Source organism: Lynx canadensis, chromosome C1 (assembly GCF_007474595.2).
Source record: "Lynx canadensis isolate LIC74 chromosome C1, mLynCan4.pri.v2, whole genome shotgun sequence".
Taxonomy (NCBI): Eukaryota; Metazoa; Chordata; class Mammalia; order Carnivora; family Felidae; genus Lynx; species Lynx canadensis.
In genome coordinates, this window is record NC_044310.1 from 162,458,069 (window position 1) to 162,477,507 (window position 19,439).

Genomic DNA, 19,439 nt, shown 5'->3' on the forward strand with positions numbered 1-19,439 from the left:
CTCACATGCTCTGTATTTCTCTCTCTCAAAATAAATAAAATTAAAAAATAATAATCATTAAATTATAGGTGAAAAAGCGTTGGGGTTAATAATAAGGCAGATAATTTACAGATATTCTAAACATTTTCATGTAGGTCCGTCCAGCTTATGAACACACACATATGCCCCCTCCCCCCTCTGTCTCTATATACACACATGCACATTTGTTTGACCAATAAATATTAAGTTATAATATATATAACTCAACAGTGTTTTAATAAGAAAAGGCTCTTAAATTCATATTGAGTTATTACAACCATAAAAAGTTATTGTAGAAGCATTCATTATAAAGGCAATGAATCCGCTCCAAGTTACACTGTAGAAATAAAATCATTTAGCCAACTCAAATTGCTACTAAAATCCTGAATTTTAAAAAGCCCATAGTTTGGGGATGCCTATCATAATTATTATGGATTCTATTCTTTAGAGACTCTTGCATGATGCAAACTTAGTTGGATGTGCTTAAGATCTGAAGACCATTAGAACTAATTAAGATGAAGTTGGCTTTGTTCTTCAACTTCCTGTAAAAATGCTCAACAGGAAAATTGATGCTCACAGCAAACCACAGCCATCCTGTTTCTTCAGCACAATCTTTTCACAGCTGCAGTTGCCTGTAGTTTCTATTTTCTGATACGAGTCACAGCGCAACATCTCTGTTGCCCCACCCCACCCCCACCCTCCAGCAGGACCAGGCTCAGAGGGCTGTAGGCAATGAGGCAATTAACACAAAGAGGAAAAACAAAAGACTGCTCAACTCAAGAGGAAGCAAAAGGTAGAGAAAAGAAACGAGCTTTAAGCAAAGCAGCAGCATCATCTAGTTAGTGGTCTCTGTTATTCGCAATCCCAGCTGGACCACACGCTGTCTGTACACGGAACCCGTCATTTCTCAAAATGTACTTGCTCTTTTCTTGATCATCATTTAAGATGATAAGTGAATTCTGTATATGGGTTGTCTTCTCAATGGTAAGGGTTTGTGTCTTGCTGTATTTAGAGCGTCTTTGGCTAGTTCAGAAATACTTCCTTTAGAGTTCTTTTAGATAAACAGTTAATTTTGGAGGGGGGAGTGGGAAAGGCATTGTTCAGAGAAGACGTTTTGAGACATCTACGATGTCATTGTGATCAGTAGCACACAAATTCACAGTTTCACTGTAAGAGTAACTGGTAGGGAAATAAAGGTTGCTATGAAGTCAAGTAATTTTTTAAATCCACTGTCATACATGCTTCATTGAAAAATGAATGCAAATTTATAGACATCCAAGCCCTTTTAAAAGTGAGAAAATGAAGATAAGTTGAACGTTCCACCTGTCATGGTTTAGCTGTGGGAAAGGGAAAGGAAGCCTTTCTCTGCCTTATCCACATAACTAAAAGGTATCGAGTTTCTTCCCACTACTTCCCGTCTCTTCTAAGTTTTCTCTTTAAGGGGATCAAATTTTAAAGCCAGAGTTTTCCTAAATCTTCCAGCATATTTAGTTTCACTGGAGGATTAAGATCTACCCATGTGCCCTTACCCCCAGCATATATGTCAACACACTCAATATATTTTATTCATGTTATCACTGAAATGTAGTCTTACAATACAAGCAAAAGTATCACCAAATTTACTTCTAAAAAGGCCAAAAGACCTAGGAAGGAAAATGTCTTCCTTATGGTTATTCACTTTATTTTACCTTTTTTTTTTAAGCTTACTTATTTAAGAGACAGAGAGCACGAGTGGGGGAGGGGCAGAGAGAGAGGGAGAGAGAATCCCAAGCAGGCTCTGCACTGTCAGTGCAAAGTGAGATCATGACCTGAGTCAAAACCAAGAGTTGGACGCTTAACCGACTAAGCCACCCAGGTGTCCCCTTTAAACCTTTTTTAAAATGTTTGTTTATTTTTGAGAGAGAGAGACAGAGACAGAGAAGCGAGCATGCGTGAGTGGGAGAGGGGCAGAGAGAGGGAGACAGATATCTGAAGCTATGTGGGGCTGGAACACATGACCCATGAGCCCGATGTGAGGCTCGAACCCATGAACCGGGAGGTCATGACTTGAGCCAATATCAGGAGTCAGACACTCAACCGACTGAGCTACCCAGGTGCCCCTGTCGCTGTGACATTTAAAACAAAGCATTTGTAATCTCAGTCTTAGGACTGCAAGAGAGCACCTAGTGGCCTCTACACTGCATTTATGAAAGAAGCTCTTGAAATTCTAGAAAACTTCACATTTAGTTGTTAGGTGGCCTTGGGCAAATTGCATAGTCTAAATCCAGTTTAGACTAAATCCATTTTATTCAAGAGTGAAATAAGGCAAATGCGTAACAATATTCACTATTTTTTTAAAAATAAAAGCAGCAAAAGAGCCTAACATGTAGCAAGTGCTCAATAAATGCTACTGTCTCCCCCCTCTATTTAACCATAAGAAAGAAACCAGGAGTCGATTGAAACCTTAGCCCACATGTCCATATCCAGGCAAACCTCCATATTACAAATGAATGGTGAAGGGAGATGTGTATAGAGTGCATTTTAAATTTCTCAGAAAAAGCATACTAATTAAGGCATTCCTTATTCTAGTATTTTTTTCAGTTTTAATTTTTAGGAGTGAGGGTTGCAAAATACAGACAGAGGTATTTATGATAGTTCAAGAGAAATGCTCTTTTCAACAAGACATAAATGTATGGCAATTTAATTAAACAAAAGTGAAATGTTTCACAATTTAAACAGCCAGAAACTTAGAAAGTAAAGTGACATGTTCATGAAATGTTAAGCAGACTTCCAAAGGGCATAAAACTTGAAAGCTCCAGAAATTAGGGAGCTCACTTCCTCTTACATTTTAGCACAGGTTGGACAACTTCCAGCCTATGGGCCAGATCTAGAATCTGATTTCATCAATGAGCAGGGTGAGATTGCTGCTGACCCCAGGGAATCCTTTTTATCACGGACAGTTCTCGGAACACTGCACTTTATCCGGTGTCTGTATGATCCTTAAAAGTTTAAATATTAGAGTAATTAAAGAGCTGTGAACAATGAACTCATGTATGAACTTTTCAAAGAACAGCAAAAAGCCTGATTGGGATTCTAGAGAAATCATTTAAACCTCTTTAGACTACAAAAGGAAGGGTTTTGACTAGATGACATGCCAGTTCAGAAGCAGCCTAACTTTATGAAGTTAATGGGTAACACTTAAGACCCACAATCCAAATGAATTGGAAGGACGTGGCTTCCACACTGACTGACCAGCCTTTCCAGCCTCTCACCTCCCTCTCTCACTATCCTGTCTTCTTCTTTCTCTTGCCTTCTCACTTATCTATCTTTCTGTATACCAAGCTGTTCTACTTTTCTTTTTTCCTTTTTAATTTTTTCTTTATGTTTATTTATTTTTGAAAGACAGAGAGAGACAGAGCACAAGCAGGAGTGGGGTGGAGAGAGAGGGGGACACAGAATCTGAAGCAGGCTCCAGGCTCTGAGCTGTCAGCACAGAGCCCGATGTGGGGCTTGAACTCAGAAATGGTGAGATCATGACCTGAGCCGAAGCTGGACGCTCAACCGACTGAGCCACCCAGGCGCCCCCTGTTCTACTTTTCTTAATCACAATCTTCCTGAACCTTTTCTCCATTTTACCACTTCTCCATTTTCTACTGCACACACTACTTATACCATTAAATTATTTAAAAGAACTTGTCCTTATTGTCCAACTAAAGTTGTATGGGCCCTCTTAATATTTTCAACCTTTATTTTATATTTCTCCATGGGGAAAAAGGAGTATGTCAGGTCACTTTTTCATATGTGCCCCACAGAGGGGAAAATGTTTTTTTTTTTATACAAAGTTTCCTTAATCCTGTTCTATAGGTCTCTAGGTACATTGCTTGAAAATTTTAAATTACAGTATTTTATGACAAAGTGTTAATCATATTAACTGTAAATAGTTATAATGAATGCTACAAAATTTGGTTAGCAGTATTTAAGGTGTTAAATAGAAAGGTTCTAAAGACAGACTGTCTTTTTCCTAAAATACTCCTCTTTGAAATGGTTTAATTTGGGATTTGAACTTAAGTGACATATCTATAGCAATAGAATGGCAACAGCTTAGTTCCATGGTACTTTCCTTTGAAGTTTCCAATGACTCCCTTTACGTTAAAAGCACCTAACTGCTGCTTGCCAAAGCGATCACTCAGAAGCAGCGTGTGGACAACTGTACCATGCACTGAAAGGATATACTTACAGACATCAACCCTTATTTTAAATGGAAAAAAAAAAATTCTTGTAGATTCAAACTTGTCCAGGGGTCAGGAAAAATTCTACTGAAAATCTCGCTTATTTTTTGGCACAAAACACAAGTTACAAATTGCCCACAGTCACAACAGTGTTGAAACTAGCATTCTGTGCAACAGGAATCGATTACGTGGTCTTATACTGAGAAATCAAACTATCCCAACATACTACAGCCCACTAAAAGCCATTTAGTTCTTCCCTCTAGCTGATAAAGGAAATACATTTAGTTTGAATATAATTTTTCTTACCGTTAGAGGATACCGTAGGAAGGCATGATCGGGGACACAGGTAGACAGACAAGCAAGATGTGAGCCCAGAGAGAAAACGGTCCCTGAAAAAGGCATCATCTTCTAACGCAAGTATGGGGTCGTTTTTAAACAGCCATTTTGGACAAGTTCTGGCCTCTTGTTAAATGTGACATACTGAGTCAGAGGCAGACGTCTTTCTGTGGTTATTCGCTTCCTGTCTGATTAATTTGTTGTTTGTTCCTTCCTCCTTTGCTTCAGAAAAAGAAACTAGATTGGTTTTACTTAAGAAGCAAGCAAGGAAAAAAAACAACAACCCTAAATTAAAAAATTAAATGTTTCTCTTTCCACAAGGTATAACAAATCTGTTTGGTACAGTCACAAGAGATCAGGGTGTCCATCCAGTTGGCAGGCCAATGTTATTCTGGACACCTGCACAATTATAATTGTTCACAGAGCCTGAGATTCCTTCAGGAAAATGCCGCTTGAAAGTATTACTCTCAAGGACTATATCATTCGGTATTACTCTCATTGACTCTACCATTTAGTATTAAGGAAAAGAGTCACCCAAGCACTAGAAGCTCTCAACTACATCAATGATTAGGGTAAGTGATTCTTCCTCATCTACAGAGCGTTCAAGTGTGTAAAGAGAAAGTCAGAGATGCAGGTGAAGAGAGCTGGTCAGGTGTATGAAGGCAAATGAGTTCTAAAATGTGATTCTGGTGCCCAAGACAGGATAAATGATACTCAGCTCAAGTCATATGAAGATCCAGAGCTTTCTGTTCAAAAATGTTTTGTTTCTGTCCTTCATACTTAATGGGATAACAATAACTCTCCCAGAAGATGCTTGACGAAAGCAGAGATAATGAGTGCAGAACAAGGAAAGGCAGATTTCTCGTTATTAAAGGTCTCTAAGAAGTGGATAGGCAACGGGCTACACGTAGAAAATACTATGCCAAAATCTTGAGTTATTATAAATAATCTGAAAATGCTCATAATTCTTGCTTGATCCATCTGAAAAGTTCAGACTTATATTTGCAACACATAGCATGTAACTCTGAGAAGAAAAACTTTGAAAACAAAAACATATCTGTAGGAAGAATGAAAAACAGAGGCATATTTCAGAAACTAACTTCATTGTAAAATTAGAACTTTGGATCCTGATTCTGCTGGGTTCAGAAGGAAAAGGCATGAAAAGACCACAAGTTGCCTAATATTCCCCTGTAAAATGACAGGACTGGGTAGACCAGTGGTTCTCAATTCAGGAGGCGGGTGGAAATGTGTGGATTCATTTTTAGTCGGGGGTGAGAAGCAGTGGGTTGGAATGGGGAGCCCTGTGGGATTCTTGGGTAGAGCCCAGAATGTGGAATTTCCTATGATGCTTTGGATGGTCTTACCCAAGATACTGACAGTGCTCCTACTGAGGAGTACTGGGATAGTTGATGTCTAAGGCTCTTTCAGACTCTAAATTCTTTGTGATATGAATCTAGCTGTATGAGTAGAGTTTTATGACGCTGGGCCGTGGCAAAATTCCTGGAAGTAGAGCACTCAAGGATTAGTAATGGAGAGTCCTCCACTTTGCCTGGAGTCATCTAAAGGCAGGAATGCATCGGTCTTGCCTAATATAGGATCTAGAGTCCAGGGGACATGCAGTATGGGAATAAATACATGCAGGTATGGGGCACCAGACAGAGGTGGAGGCCTGCTGCTGGCATCTCCTTCCCTCTCCACTAACCTCAGGAAAATAGAAAACTTGGTCAGCTACCAAGGAAATGCTTGAGAGAACCTTGGGGAAGTCTAAGTATAGTCTAACTAGGTCTAAAAAGGGAACATGGGGATTGTGATGATTTCTCTCTGTATTTTCAGAATTATTTTGAAGGTCTCTAAGTAAGGCATCGCAAATACACACACACACACACACACACACACAAATACACCCACACCCGCTCAGTACACAGGCAGTCCCGTCCATTCCCATCCGTCAGGGATGGTTCAATTGTTAGGGAGAATCACTTAGAAGGCTTCAGCCCCCAAGACGCACAAGGGAGTAGTTGTCTAGATTTCAGGTCTGTTTTCATCTTTAATGAAAACTTATAAATACAGTCAACTTTGGACACATTTATGAGGTATCTATTAGGTACCCTAGGACATAAATCAGATAATGTTCCTCCCCTGCTTAAAATCCTGCAGTGGTTTCCCATTTCACCTAGAAAGTCCAGAATCTTTCCCTGGGCCCATAAAACCCCACAATATCTGGCCCTGCCCTAGCCCTCTGACCTCCTCTCAAGTAACAGCCCTTCTTGCTAATTTACCTTCCAGTTCTTTCTGTTCCTTAAACACATTAAGCTCATTTGCATCTTGGGGCCTTACACTTGTAAGCCCTCCTCTCCCCCCTCCTACACTCATCTCCTGGTTCCTTCTCATTCTTCAGTTGTCAGCAAAAATCCTCCTCCTCATGCCCCATCTCTGTGCCTATTTTCTTTTATGCACAGCACATGTCCCCACTTGACATTCTTTTACTTAATGGTTTATGTACTTGTGCGTCCCCACTAGAATTCAAACTCCATGAGGACGGGGACCTTCTTTCCTATGGTCACCTCAGCATCTACAACAGCCTCTGACACTTGGTAGGTGCTCAGTAAATGTGTTGAGTGAAAAAAAAATCAATATCTCCTAAAAATTCTTCCATAATATAACATTCCCTTAAGAGCTTCAGATTGTTTCCTCTCAAATAGTGAGTGAGAAATGCCAAGACGAGACTTGCACCCTCTTCTTGGGAAAGTTCAAGTTAAAAGGGAACTTTCTGGGGTGGCTCGGTCGGTTGAGTGTCCAGCTTTTGACTTCGGCTCAGGTCATGATCCCAGGATAGTAGGACTGAGCCCTGTGTTGGTCTCCACGTTGGGCGTGGAGCCTGCTTGCGATTCTTTTTCTTTCTCCCTCTGCCCCTCCCCTGCTTGTGCACACAGGCATGCCCACGCATGTGCTCATGCGCTGTCTCTTTCTCTCTGTCTCAAAAAAAAAAAAAAAAAAAAAAAAAGACATGTAACGGGAACTTTTCCAGAGGAAGGATGCCACAGATCTTCAGGGAAGCCTGTTAGCCCACCAGTGGATGCAGTGCAGGTAGCTTATGTAATTGGGCAGTAGGGAGAGAAAAATGTCAAAAGTAAACAATCCGATCAGAAAGGGAGAGGAAGAAAAAAAAAAAAAGAGGTTAGAGTGGGAGAGAGCCAAAGCATAAGAGACTCTTAAAAACTGAGAACAAACTGAGGGTTGATGGGGGGTGGGAGGGAGAGGGGGGTGGGTGATGGGTATTGAGGAGGGCACCTTTTGGGGTGAGCACTGGGTGTTGTATGGAAACCAATTTGACAATAAATTTCATATATTGAAAAAAAAAAAAAGGGAGAGGAAGAAATAAGATAAAGGAAATGAGGCCAGAAAAGATCAGGGAGAGGTGTGTGGTGGACTGGGGAGAGTTCCAGCTGCATCGAGGGCTACAGGAGACTTGAAGGCCACACTGCAATGATGACACACAAGTCTGGGATGTGAAGGTGCTTCCTGCCCTTCCTCCTCAGTGAGCGGTCTCAGATGGGTATCAGCTTCTTGAAAGAAGGAAGTTTAAGACTGCATGAGACTGCAGACATCGAAGTTCTCACTGTCACTTACAGATGAGGAAATGGGGGTCCAGGGACGCTAAGCGACCTGCTCGTATCACACGGCTGGCAGCAGCAGAGCAGGAGCCACAAGCCTGGTCTCCTGCTCTGCAGTCCAGTGTCATTACCGCCATAAGCTTCATTTTAGGTTCTGAAGGAGGATTTCACTTACTTCCTTTCTATAAGCATAAGGAGACAGAAGAAAGAAAAGGTGTAGGGAGAAGGCTGTGGTGTGGAGGGAAGAAGGTGAGGGAGGGTATGATTTGTGTTGCTGTCGGGGCCATTATTATAATCAAAGGCCAAAGGTAAATGGATTAAAAATCCACAGCAAAGAAAGACAATCATAGTTCTGGACTTCAAAGAGAATTAAAAAAAATGTTTTTTAATGTTTTGTTTTATATTTGAGAGAGAAAGAGAGCGTGAGCAGGGGAGGGGCAGAGAGACGAGACAGAATCTGCGTGCTGAGAGCACACAGCCCCATGCAGGGCTCGAACTCACAAACCACGAGATCATGACCTGAGCCGAAGTGGGACACTGAACCAACCCAGCCACCCGGGCGCCCTGAGAATTTTAAATGTGTATTTCACCCCCATTCAAAACACAGACCAACTGAGCTTAACGGTAGAGTAAAACAAAATCAATAAGCTCTTGAACCAATCAGGTAAAGAATCCTCCATATTAATGTACAGGAAAAAAAAAAAAACAAAAACACCACCACAAACAGACAGAAGATTATAAAACAACAGCACAGTTTTTACCAGTCTGGGAAAAGCAGTAAAGGACCACAGCCCACGACCCTCCCGTGGCAACCCCAAATCAACACAGAATGAATCAGGAGAACAGCAACATGTATAAAATATAAGAAGCCTTGTTTGCTTATAATTCTGGTTTCCCAAGTTGTGTTTCCATGACTACCTGTTATAGTATAGTTTTTGCCCTGATAGTAGAAAGATGTTTTAGAATACTGGTTCCTCAATTCTCAAACACCTTCCTCAATAGCAACATGCCCTCCCTTATAGCTTCTTAGGGGGAATGAGAAACCATGCCAGATTAAATGTGCACATTTATTGTGTGAGGAAATCTACTTTCAAAATGTTAAAATATGAGAATTACATTATTTAAAACAGCAGAAACAAAGAAATTTCCCTCTTCCCCCAAAATAATGAGTACAGTTACACAGGTTTGATCGAATTTATTTTTTTTTAAGCTTATTTATTTATTTTGAAAAAGAGAGTGTGTGTGAATGGGGAGGGGCAGAGAAAGAGGGAGAGAGAATCCCAAGCAGGCTCCATGCTGTCAGCGCAGAGCCGGATGCAGGGCTCAAACCCATGAACCGTGAGATCATGGCCTGAGCCAAAATCAAGAATTGGACGCTTAACCACCTGAGCCACTCAGGCACCCCAGAGGTCTGATCATTTAAAAATAATCTCAGAGGGGCGCCTGGGTGGCGCAGTCGGTTAAGCGTCCGACTTCAGCCAGGTCACGATCTCGCGGTCCGGGAGTTCGAGCCCCGCGTCGGGCTCTGGGCTGATGGCTCAGAGCCTGGAGCCTGTTTCCGATTCTGTGTCTCCCTCTCTCTCTGCCCCTCCCCCGTTCATGCTCTGTCTCTCTCTGTCCCAAAAATAAATAAACGTTGGAAAAAAAAAAAAAATAATCTCAGAAACACAGGGAAATTAAAAACAAGTTTTGTACCATTCTACACCCTATCAATATAAATTAGTGTAATCTTACTGGGGACAAATTTGCAATATATTTCCATACGTTTTGGCAGCTTGGCATTCATTCATCCTTCTTATACTGATGCCCTTCAATTTTTGTTTGGAGACCCCTCTCTCCCTCACTCTCAGAGCTGTGGGTCTGAGGCGTGTGCTCCCACTGCAGAGACAGGAAGAGCATGTGATTCAGGGTCAGCTAATCAGAGCCTTGCATTCATTTGGCCCCACATGCTTTTTTAGTGACGGCCAGTGAACTCGTTAAAACCAAGGGAGCTTGTGGTCTGAGGCGAGGCCATTTCGGCTGGATGGGCTGGAGTTGGATCTGTGAGGATACGGGGGCTGGAACAGCCACACTCATCCTTTGACGACATGAGGTCTGAAAGTGAAACCAACGAGTGGGGAACTGGGGGTGGGGGAAAATCAGCTACTGATCCTGTTGGTTGAATACATCTGTACCACAGGTTAGCCCTGTTTCTGGGCTTTTATTTTATACTAACAAACAAATTCTCTATTTTGTTTGAGATAGGACAGTCAGGTTTTCTATCACTGGCAATACAAACACTCTTGGGATGTGGAAATCGGTACTAGAAGCGAGTGTTGCATGTGGCTAACCCGAAAATGCGCGGGTACCGATTTGAGGTCAGGTGCAGGCTAGTGCAGGCTCTCCTGGGCTAGTTGGCGTCCTTGTTATGTGATGGCAAACACCACCACTGCCACCTGTTGAATCCTTGGCCTAATACGTCCATGAGCCTACTGATGGTGCACCACTAGAGGATCTGGAGGAAACATGTAGAATGTTGGCGTGTGTGGGCTGTTTCTTGCAGTCTTCAGTAAGAACCACAGAAGAGAGATAATTTAGGCTGAAGCTTACTGAAGGCACAGAGAGGCAAAAAATACAACTCTCTGTTAGAGGCCTTTTTTTTGCCTGTGGTCTGTAACGAAGATGGTTGAGGGTCAAATAATCTGGAACCTTGTGGTTTGGAAAACTCAAAATTTCTATGCTATGCTAACATTGGACAAAGTAGGGTTGAAAGGTAAGAACCCTATCAAGAAATACACCTGGAACACAGAAGCCCGATACCCCAGTGTCCCTCCAAAGACATTCTGTTAGGTCCTCTCATCTGAACATACGGCCAGTTACTTTCTTTGTGATACACTGGGATCCATTTCAAGAGCAAGGAGTAAATTATGAATGGTTCTACCAGCTCAGGCCATTGTTTCAAATTGTACCTAATCAGAGACTAAGATTGAGGCCACAAAGTTGGAGAGTGGAGGATGGTTCATTTGGTGGGAGACAGAAGTGCCCAGACTTGGCCCCACATTTAAAGACTATGACTTGTGGCCCCTGGGTGGCTTAGTTAGTTAAGTGTCCCACTATTGATTCCAGCTCAGGTCATGATCTCCTGGTTGTGAAATCGAGCCCTGGGTTGGGCTCCGTGCTGAGCCTGCTGGGGATTCTCTCTCTCCCTCTCTGTGCCCTTCCCTAGCTTGTGTATGCGCATGTGAGCATTTTCTCTCTCTCAAAATAAATAAGTAAATAAATACTAAAAACAAAAACGAAAACAAAGACTATGACTCAACACAATCTTGAGTTTTGGTTACATGGGGTTCAGGGATTGGAGACACCTACCAAATTTTTAAGGGCACTACACTAGAGGATAAAGTCCAAAACTAGTTAAAAACAGATTATGATTGGGGTGTCTGGGTGGCTCAGTCAGCTGAGCAACCAACTCTTGATTTCAGCGCAGGTCATGATCTCACAGTTTCATGAGTTTGAGCAGGGAGGAGCCTGCTTGAGATTCTCCCTCTCTCCACCCCTCCCCTGCTCTCACTTTCTCTCTCTCTCAAAATAAATAAATAAACTTAAAAACAAAAAAAACATATTATGATTGCTCAAACCCTAAGGCAATCCCTAGATTCCTGATGACAATAGGTGGGTTGAGGAATAGGGGGAGGCCTGCTCTTCAAGATGGCTCTGGAAGACGGCAGAAACGGAAGATCCTCGCAGAGAGCAGAAGCAGGGTAAGCCACTGGCTGGCCAAAGTTCTCATCCCACTGACAGCATGGGGAGAACTTGCTTGGTGGGTTATAAAATATTCTAGAGACTGGCAACTGATGTCTCATTCTCTCCTTGCCCAAATGGGAATTTAACCACAAGATTCCTCTACTGTTCTCCCCCCAGCCATTGTACGCTGGGTATCACACCATATTGGAGCCGTACAGGCAGTTCTATATTTTCTACCAACTACGTTATAAAGAGTTTAAAATGGGAAATTATAATAATATATTTAGGGGTGCCTGGGTGGCTCAGTAGGTTGAGTGTCCGACTTGGGCTCAGGTGATGATCTCGCCGCTCCTGAGTTTGAGCCCCACGTCAGGCTCTGATGACAGCTCAGAGTCTGGAACCTGCTTTGGATTCTGTGTCTCCCTCTCTTTCTGCCCTTCCCCCTCTTGTGCTCGGTCTCTCTCTCTCTCAAAAAATAAATAAACATTAAAAAAATAGTAATTTACTTAACACACTATTTCAAAAATATCATTATAACATGTCCTCATAATAAAAAGTATTAACTAGGCATTTTGCATTCTTTTCTTTGACTAAGTCTTCAAAAATATGTATTTTACACTGGCAACATTTCGGATGCTCAAGAGCCACTACCATACTGGACAACACAGCTCTAGATGGTGCAGCCTGGTGGGAAGGAGCCCCATTTTACTCCTCCTTTTCCTCGGTAGGATACACCGATGACACTTTCACACATAATCAAAGTCAGTCCTGGGGAAGTCTCGGGGCTGCCCAGACGCAGCCCCGGGCTCTAGATTCAGGGCTAACAAGAGTTTGTCCTGCTTGGAGCCATCTCTTAAAACTTCTCGGGCTTGTGGCCAGAAGAATTAAAGACCCCAGTTGGCTTCTCCTTCCTAGACTCTTAGTGCTGACAATCCTAGCACAGGACTTGAATCCTCAGCCAAGATATACTGCATATGATACCTTCAAAGTGGGGGCTCAGAAAAGATCCACAGACTCAAAAGCCTCCGTGGCTTTCCACTGTTCACCAGGCAAAATCTAGAGTCCCTGAAGTGACTAGCAAGGCCCATGGGGACCTGACACTTGCCCACTGATCCGCTTCCTGGACCACTGCTCCACCCCGTCCCCCATCCCTTGTCCTAGGGCATTTAGGACCATTTTCTCCTGGTTTTGTGGCTTGCTCCCCTCACCTGTTCATATTCTGTGTTGCCTGTGCATGGTCCGCTTTTCCAACTAGAGAAGGAGCCCATGGGGCATAGTGTTTGCCTTGTTCACTGCTGTCCCCCCAGCTGCTTTAGATCACTCTCTGGCATATCACTGGGGCTTGAAAAATAGTTGTACATGGATGTTAAAAGCGTCCAACTCCAGGCGCACCTGGGTGGCTCAGTCAGTTGACCATCAGACTTCAGCTCAGATCATGAGCCCCGCATTGGACTTGCTGTTGCCAGTGTGGAGCCTGCTTTGGATCCTCTGTCTGCCCCCCGCCCGCCCACCCCAGCCTCTGCTTTCTCTGTCCCTCCTCTGCTCGAGCGTTGTCTCAAAAATAAATTTTAAAACATTAAAAAAAAATTAGGGGCGCCTGGGTGGCTCAGTCGGTTAAGTGTTCAACTTCGGCTCAGGTCATGATCTCAGGGTTCATGAGTTCAAGCCCCACGTCGGACTCTGTGCTGACAGGTCGGAGCCTGGAGCCTGCTCTGGATTCTGTGTCTCCCTCTCTCTCTCTGCCCCTTCCCCACTCACGTGCACTCTCTCAAAAATAAATACATATTAAAAATACATTTTAATAAACAGATAAAAACATTAAAAAATTAAATAAAAGTGTCCAACTCCAAGTTTAGTTTCATCCCTCATTGAACCTAAGGTTGGGGTTAGGCTGCCACAGGTTTGGGTGTAGGTCGGGAAGCACCAGGGTGGGGTAGGTTTGTGCTGGATTTGTTCCTCCCAAAGGTCCTGGGAAGGCTCTTGCTTCTCCTGTCATGTGGTGACACAGGACAGACATTTACAAAGACAGCGTGGGGACCTGCCAACACATGTAACAGCTCTTTCTCAAGCAGGGCTATTTGCCAGTGTCAGGGATATGACAGAGCCTCTTACTTAAGTTAAAAAATGGTGAGGTGACTCCCTTGGTAAGAAGAAAAGGAGAACCACATCCGGAGTGGGAAGAAAGAGACCCAGCACCATCCAGAAAGAACATTCCCATAATGGTTTCATATATTCATACTCAACCAATCAGTATTTTATCCCCAAGGACCGGCTGTCCAGTACATTAGGTTCTGAGGACAAAACGGAAGGCCCTGTTTCTCTACACTGACAGTTTGACGTTTTTATTTTTTAATTTTTTTTTAATGTTTATTTATTTGCGGGGGGGGGGGGGGGAATGGCAGAGAGAGAGAGGGAGACACAGAATCTGAAACAGGCTCCAGGCTCTGAGCCATCAGCACAGAGCCTGAATGCGGGGCTTGAACTGGGAACAGCGAGATCAAGACCTAGGCCAAAGTTGGACACCCAACCAACTGAGTCACCCAGGCGCCCCCAGTTTGACAGTTTTATACTCAGCAAATAACAACAACAAACGCTGAAATTGGAACATCACTGATTTTATGTCTTTGACGGACAAATGCTTTTTATGTGTGGAAAGACCATTCACGTTTCCTTTGAAAGCACTGTCTCCTCTTAGGTAATTTAATTAAGATGCAAAAATTTCCCAGTTGGTCACCAACATCCAATACAAGTGGCCCCCAAGGGGAAAACCCATGTGAAATATAGAGAGAAGTTTCTTTCAACCCAAGGGGAAAACTAGTGGAAAGCCCCATTTTCACATCCTGCTGTGTATCCACTTGTATACACAATAGGGAGAATCTACTGCCATATGGATAGCCCTGGGTTCCTTTTGGTTGCTAATCATTAAGCATAAATCCCAGGCTGGGGCCTTTATGATTATTTCTGGGGTGGGACAATAGCCATATTGTTCCTCATTCAGACTTCTCTAGATGGTTACCCAGTGTCTGTAGCTGAAGGACAGAAACCACAGGGACAGGAGAGCCTTCCACGGGGTACTCAGGAAACAAGAGCCTATGTAACTCTGCACCTTTGGGCCTGACGTCACCCATCTGAACACTGCAGGAAGGGCTCCATGACCCAAGACTTCCCCTGGGACCCCTGGCTGCACAGAAGCCAGGCCTGGCTGGTGCAGCTGTTACCTGGAAAAGGCACGCCCAACCACTCTGCATGTGGTCAGGAAATGGAGGCATTTTTGGGTGTCAAAATAGTGGGGGGCCTTTGGGGACTTCACACCTGGGGACCGGAGACGCTAGACGATTTGCAGTGTCCCCGACTGTCCCACTCAGTGAAGAATTGTCCCATACGATTTTCAAAGGTCCTCTTAGAGACTGATGTAGGAAAGAAAGTGTTTCTAGTGATCTGATCCCAGACCTTGGCTCCATGTTAAATATAAACTCAAAGTAATTATGGCGCTGTTGTATTAGCCCCTGAATGTTCCAGTAACGCAACCATCCTATAAATGAAATACTATGTTTTGCTCAGTTTTACTAACAGGTCTTCACCCCTCTTGGCAGATCACGTGCCCAAAGGCATTGCCCCTGGAGGTACGTAGTTCTCTAACCCTTATCCAAGTTAGTGTGAAGGTGCAGTTGCCCACTGACGGTGGTTACAGGTGGAGATGTAAACACCCAGCCAATTACTTCATTTTGTTTGCTAATGAGTTGTATCTGATCCCTTACAAATTGAAGTTATTTAATAATAAATTATGTTCCTTTTATTTCTCTCTCCTTTTTAAATAAAGTTTATGTATTTTGAAAGACGAGAGAGAGAGAGAGAGAGAGAGAGAGAGAGAGAGAGAGAAGGAGAGAACAAGTGGGGGAAGGGCAGAGAGAGAATCCCCAACTGACTGCGGCACCAGCATGAAGCCCCGCTCGGGGCCTGAACTCACAAACCGTGAGATGACAACTGAGCTGCAGTTGAGAGTCAGACGCTTCACTGACTAAGCCACCCAGGCGCCCCTAGTTCTCATTTTAATTGCAGGTAAAGATAATATAGATTTTGGAGGAAATTATCTGTCAGGTCAGATTATTTCACTGATGCAGTTTCACTGAAGGTTGTGAAGTCGGCACTGGAAAATAGTGGAGTGGGTGCAGAGTCAGACAAGGCTGAGGGCCACTGTTCCTGGGCTTATGGTCAGGGATGCAGTTTGATGGTTCTGCTCATCTAGCCCAGGAGGGAGAGAAAGGAGCCACGGGGACCACAGCCGCTCACCTACAGTCCAGGGAGGGAATTGTGCACTTATTTCCAAACAGGTCACAGACGCACGGTGCTTCCTTCTCCTGTTTCTTAGCTGACTCTGCTTCTCTCAGTGGCTTGGCTGGAACAGAATTTATTCTACTTCAGTGACCCCAGATTCCCGGGGGGATTCTGCTACTCCAAGAACTTTCTGCCTCCCATTTGGCTGCTCTGGATTCTCCAAATGCCTGGGAAAACAGACTGTCGGGAAAACACGTCCAGGTTGTCTCTGGTGGGACGGCTACCCTACCAGGACATGGGAAAGACAATGGAAAGTGATTCCTATGGGACCAAGTGCATGCACGTAGTTCTCTCAACTCCAAATATGGGTGCAGGAGCCATAGGATCAGGAAAGGGCACTATCGCAAGGGGTGTGTGCGTGCACACGTTTTGCTTTTGTTTTGTTTCGTTCCCTTTGCTCAGTGCTGACCACATGACTCCTTCCCCTGCCTCATGGAACTGCTTAACTCAGCCTTGGACCATTTTATTCTGCTTCAGGACCATTCTGACAGTATGATTGATCAGTTGGCGGTTTATGTAAAAAGCAACTCCACAACTACATTTAAATATCGACTAGTGCACCTGAAACGGTTACAAGATTGCACGTCAATTATTTTTCAGTGAAAGAAAAAACAAGATAAATAAGTAATGACTAGTTTGGGAATAACAAACCACAAAGATTTGAGGTATAAGAACTACATGTGGTTTATATTTTTGTAGGACACCCTCAGGAAGATAAATGGGCAGAGTTAAAAAAGAAAAAAAATACCTCCATGGCCTCTCCCTGCCTCATCCCGACCACCATTAAAAAAATAAAAAATAAAACAAAACAAACAAACAGCCAACCCCCCCCCTGAGCCCAGGCTGCTTGTTACTCTTGGCTCCTAGGAGGCAGTTGTGTTTTAGGCAAGGCAAATAAGTAGCTGCCTGGGGACTGTGGCTAAGGTCAAGAACAGCCTGCTAGCATAACCTCCACTTCTGCCAACAGCCCCTGCCAGGCTGAGCGCGGCCCCTCTCCAGCCCCGGGGCTGTCTTCCTTCAGATTAGCTTCTCCAACTTGACCCTGTGCCATCACCGCCTTTCCTACCCTTGACCTGGCCCCACATGCAACATCTCAGCCAGTCTTCTCAGCCAAAAAGAGAGACACGAAACAGGGACTTGCTTTCTAGAAATAAAAAATATTTTCTACGATCCTTTTATCTGCTTACACTACGTGTGTGTCCCTGCCTGCATGGCTACCTAGTGAGCAGGGCCATCGCTAGGGCTCCGATGCACAGCAGTCATCCAACAGAGACCTTCTACCCATCACGTGACAAGGGCTGCCGGTGACACGAGAGCGATCAAACAGACAAAGCTCTCCACGCACGTGGAGTTCACATTCGTATCTGAGCTGATGACACGGTGGAAGGAAAACGAATTTATCCCCTGAATCGTGCAGCCCAGGTGTTCGTTTCAGCCCGGCTCACCTTACACGGAGTAGCCTCATGAAGCTGACCTCCTGAAGGAGGCCTAATTCGGGCCCACTCCAGTTTAAGTGCACAGCGCTCTGAAGTCCTTAGGTGGGGATAGGCATTTTGGTTTGAGAACCATTTCCATACAATCATACTTGAGGGCATCCTGTCAGGCCAGCCCAGCCCACAAACGTCTACTTAATTCATAGCGTGAGTAACCAGACTTCATTTCCAAGTCTTCAAAGGAAAGGCCTCAGAGACGATGGAGGGGTGAGGGCTTCATTACTCTGGTGCACTCCGGCCTCAGCCTCTACCCCCTGCCGCTAGGCTGCCCTGCAATTTCCCCACTCAGGACCCTGAGTGGCTTCTGTCCCTTCCCCACGATAAGATGATCTCACCAACATGGAAGGAAGAAACAGGTTGTTTTGAAAGAAAGAGGAGCTGTTCACCCAAATGATGTTGAATTAGTGGGCGTTTTGTCGAGACAAAAGAATACAGAGGCACCTGCGTGGCTCAGTTGATTGATGTTGGGTCATGATCTCAGGGTTGTGGGATTGAGCCTAGAGTGAAGCCTGCTTGAGACTGACTCTCTCTCTCTCTCTCTCTCTCTCTCTCTCTGCTCCTCCCCCCCATCATTCTTTCTCTCAAATTAAAAAAAAAAAAGAAAAAGAATATATAGGGCTGTAGTGAGATCCTATGGCAGAATCACACTGTCTGGGGGGTAATTTCCTTAAGTTTCTCTTACCTTTTATAGTTTCCTTCCTTCACTTAATATATCTTTTTCCTTATTAAAAATTCATACATGGAAATGTTTAGAAAATATAAATAAATTTTTAAATGACCCATAGTACTCAAAGAAACCAGTTAACATTTTGGAATTTGCTTCCAGTCTTTTTTTCCTCTGTGTGTGTGTGTGTGTGTGTGTGTGTGTGTGTGTGTCTAAAATGGGATCATACTGGGGTGCCTCAGTGGCTCAATCGGTCGAATATCTGACCCTTGATTTCAGCTCAGGTCATGATCTCAGGCTCATGGGATTGAGCTCCAGATTGGGCTCCATACTGAGCATGAGCCTGTTCGAGATTCTCTCTCTCTCTCTCTCTCTCTCTCTCTCTCTCTCTCTCTCTCTCTCCCTCTCTCTCTCTCTCTCTCTCCCCCTCAGCTCCTCTCTCCCCCTCACATTCTCTCTCTCTCTCAAATAAAAAGAATAATAAAATGGGATCCTACTGTATATATGTAGTTTTATATCCTTTTTTCACACTTGCTCATATTATTAAATATTCTCCGAATGCAATTTTAATAGTTGAATATTTCATTTTATGTGTGGTCTATTACCTATGTAGCTAATTTTCATTGTTTAACATTTAAATTGCATCCAATTTCGCTGTTACAAATCCTACCAGGTTAACAGACTAAATATTTGTAGTCATTTCAGATTATTTTCTCAGGATACATGTGTTACAGTACAATTACTGGAATGGAAGATACAAAGGTTTCTCTTTTAATGATCCTGATACATATTGTTAAACTGTTTTCTCACAGCGGTAGCATTTCTTATCCCATCAGTACCTACTTCATTTCTTTTCTTTAAAAAATTTTTTTTATGTTTTTATTTTATTTTTGAGAGAGAGAGAGAGAGAGAGAGAGAGAGAACAAGCGGGGAAGGGCCAGAGAGACAGGGAGACCCAGAATCCGAAACAGGCTCCAGGCTCTGAGCTGTCAGCCCAGAGCCCAAAGTGGGGCTCAAACCCACAAACCATGAGATCATGACCTGAGCT

The 19,439-nt window shown here is 43.6% G+C and overlaps 1 protein-coding gene across 5 annotated transcripts in view; it reads right to left on the bottom strand.

Moving 5' to 3' along the window:
* Positions 1-19,439, bottom strand: part of WIPF1 (WAS/WASL interacting protein family member 1) — an 89,217-nt gene that overhangs the window by 45,874 nt on the left and 23,904 nt on the right. For 2 of the 5 annotated variants that reach the window (XR_003970856.1, XM_030325341.1), the window contains exon 1: positions 4,533-4,733. The exons of 2 other annotated variants lie outside the window; for them this stretch is intronic. The gene's annotated coding sequence lies outside the window, so the exon portion shown is untranslated. Of the gene's footprint in view, positions 1-4,532; positions 4,735-19,439 lie in introns of those variants that run through there. One more of the 5 variants, XM_030325343.1, reaches the window with a different exon arrangement.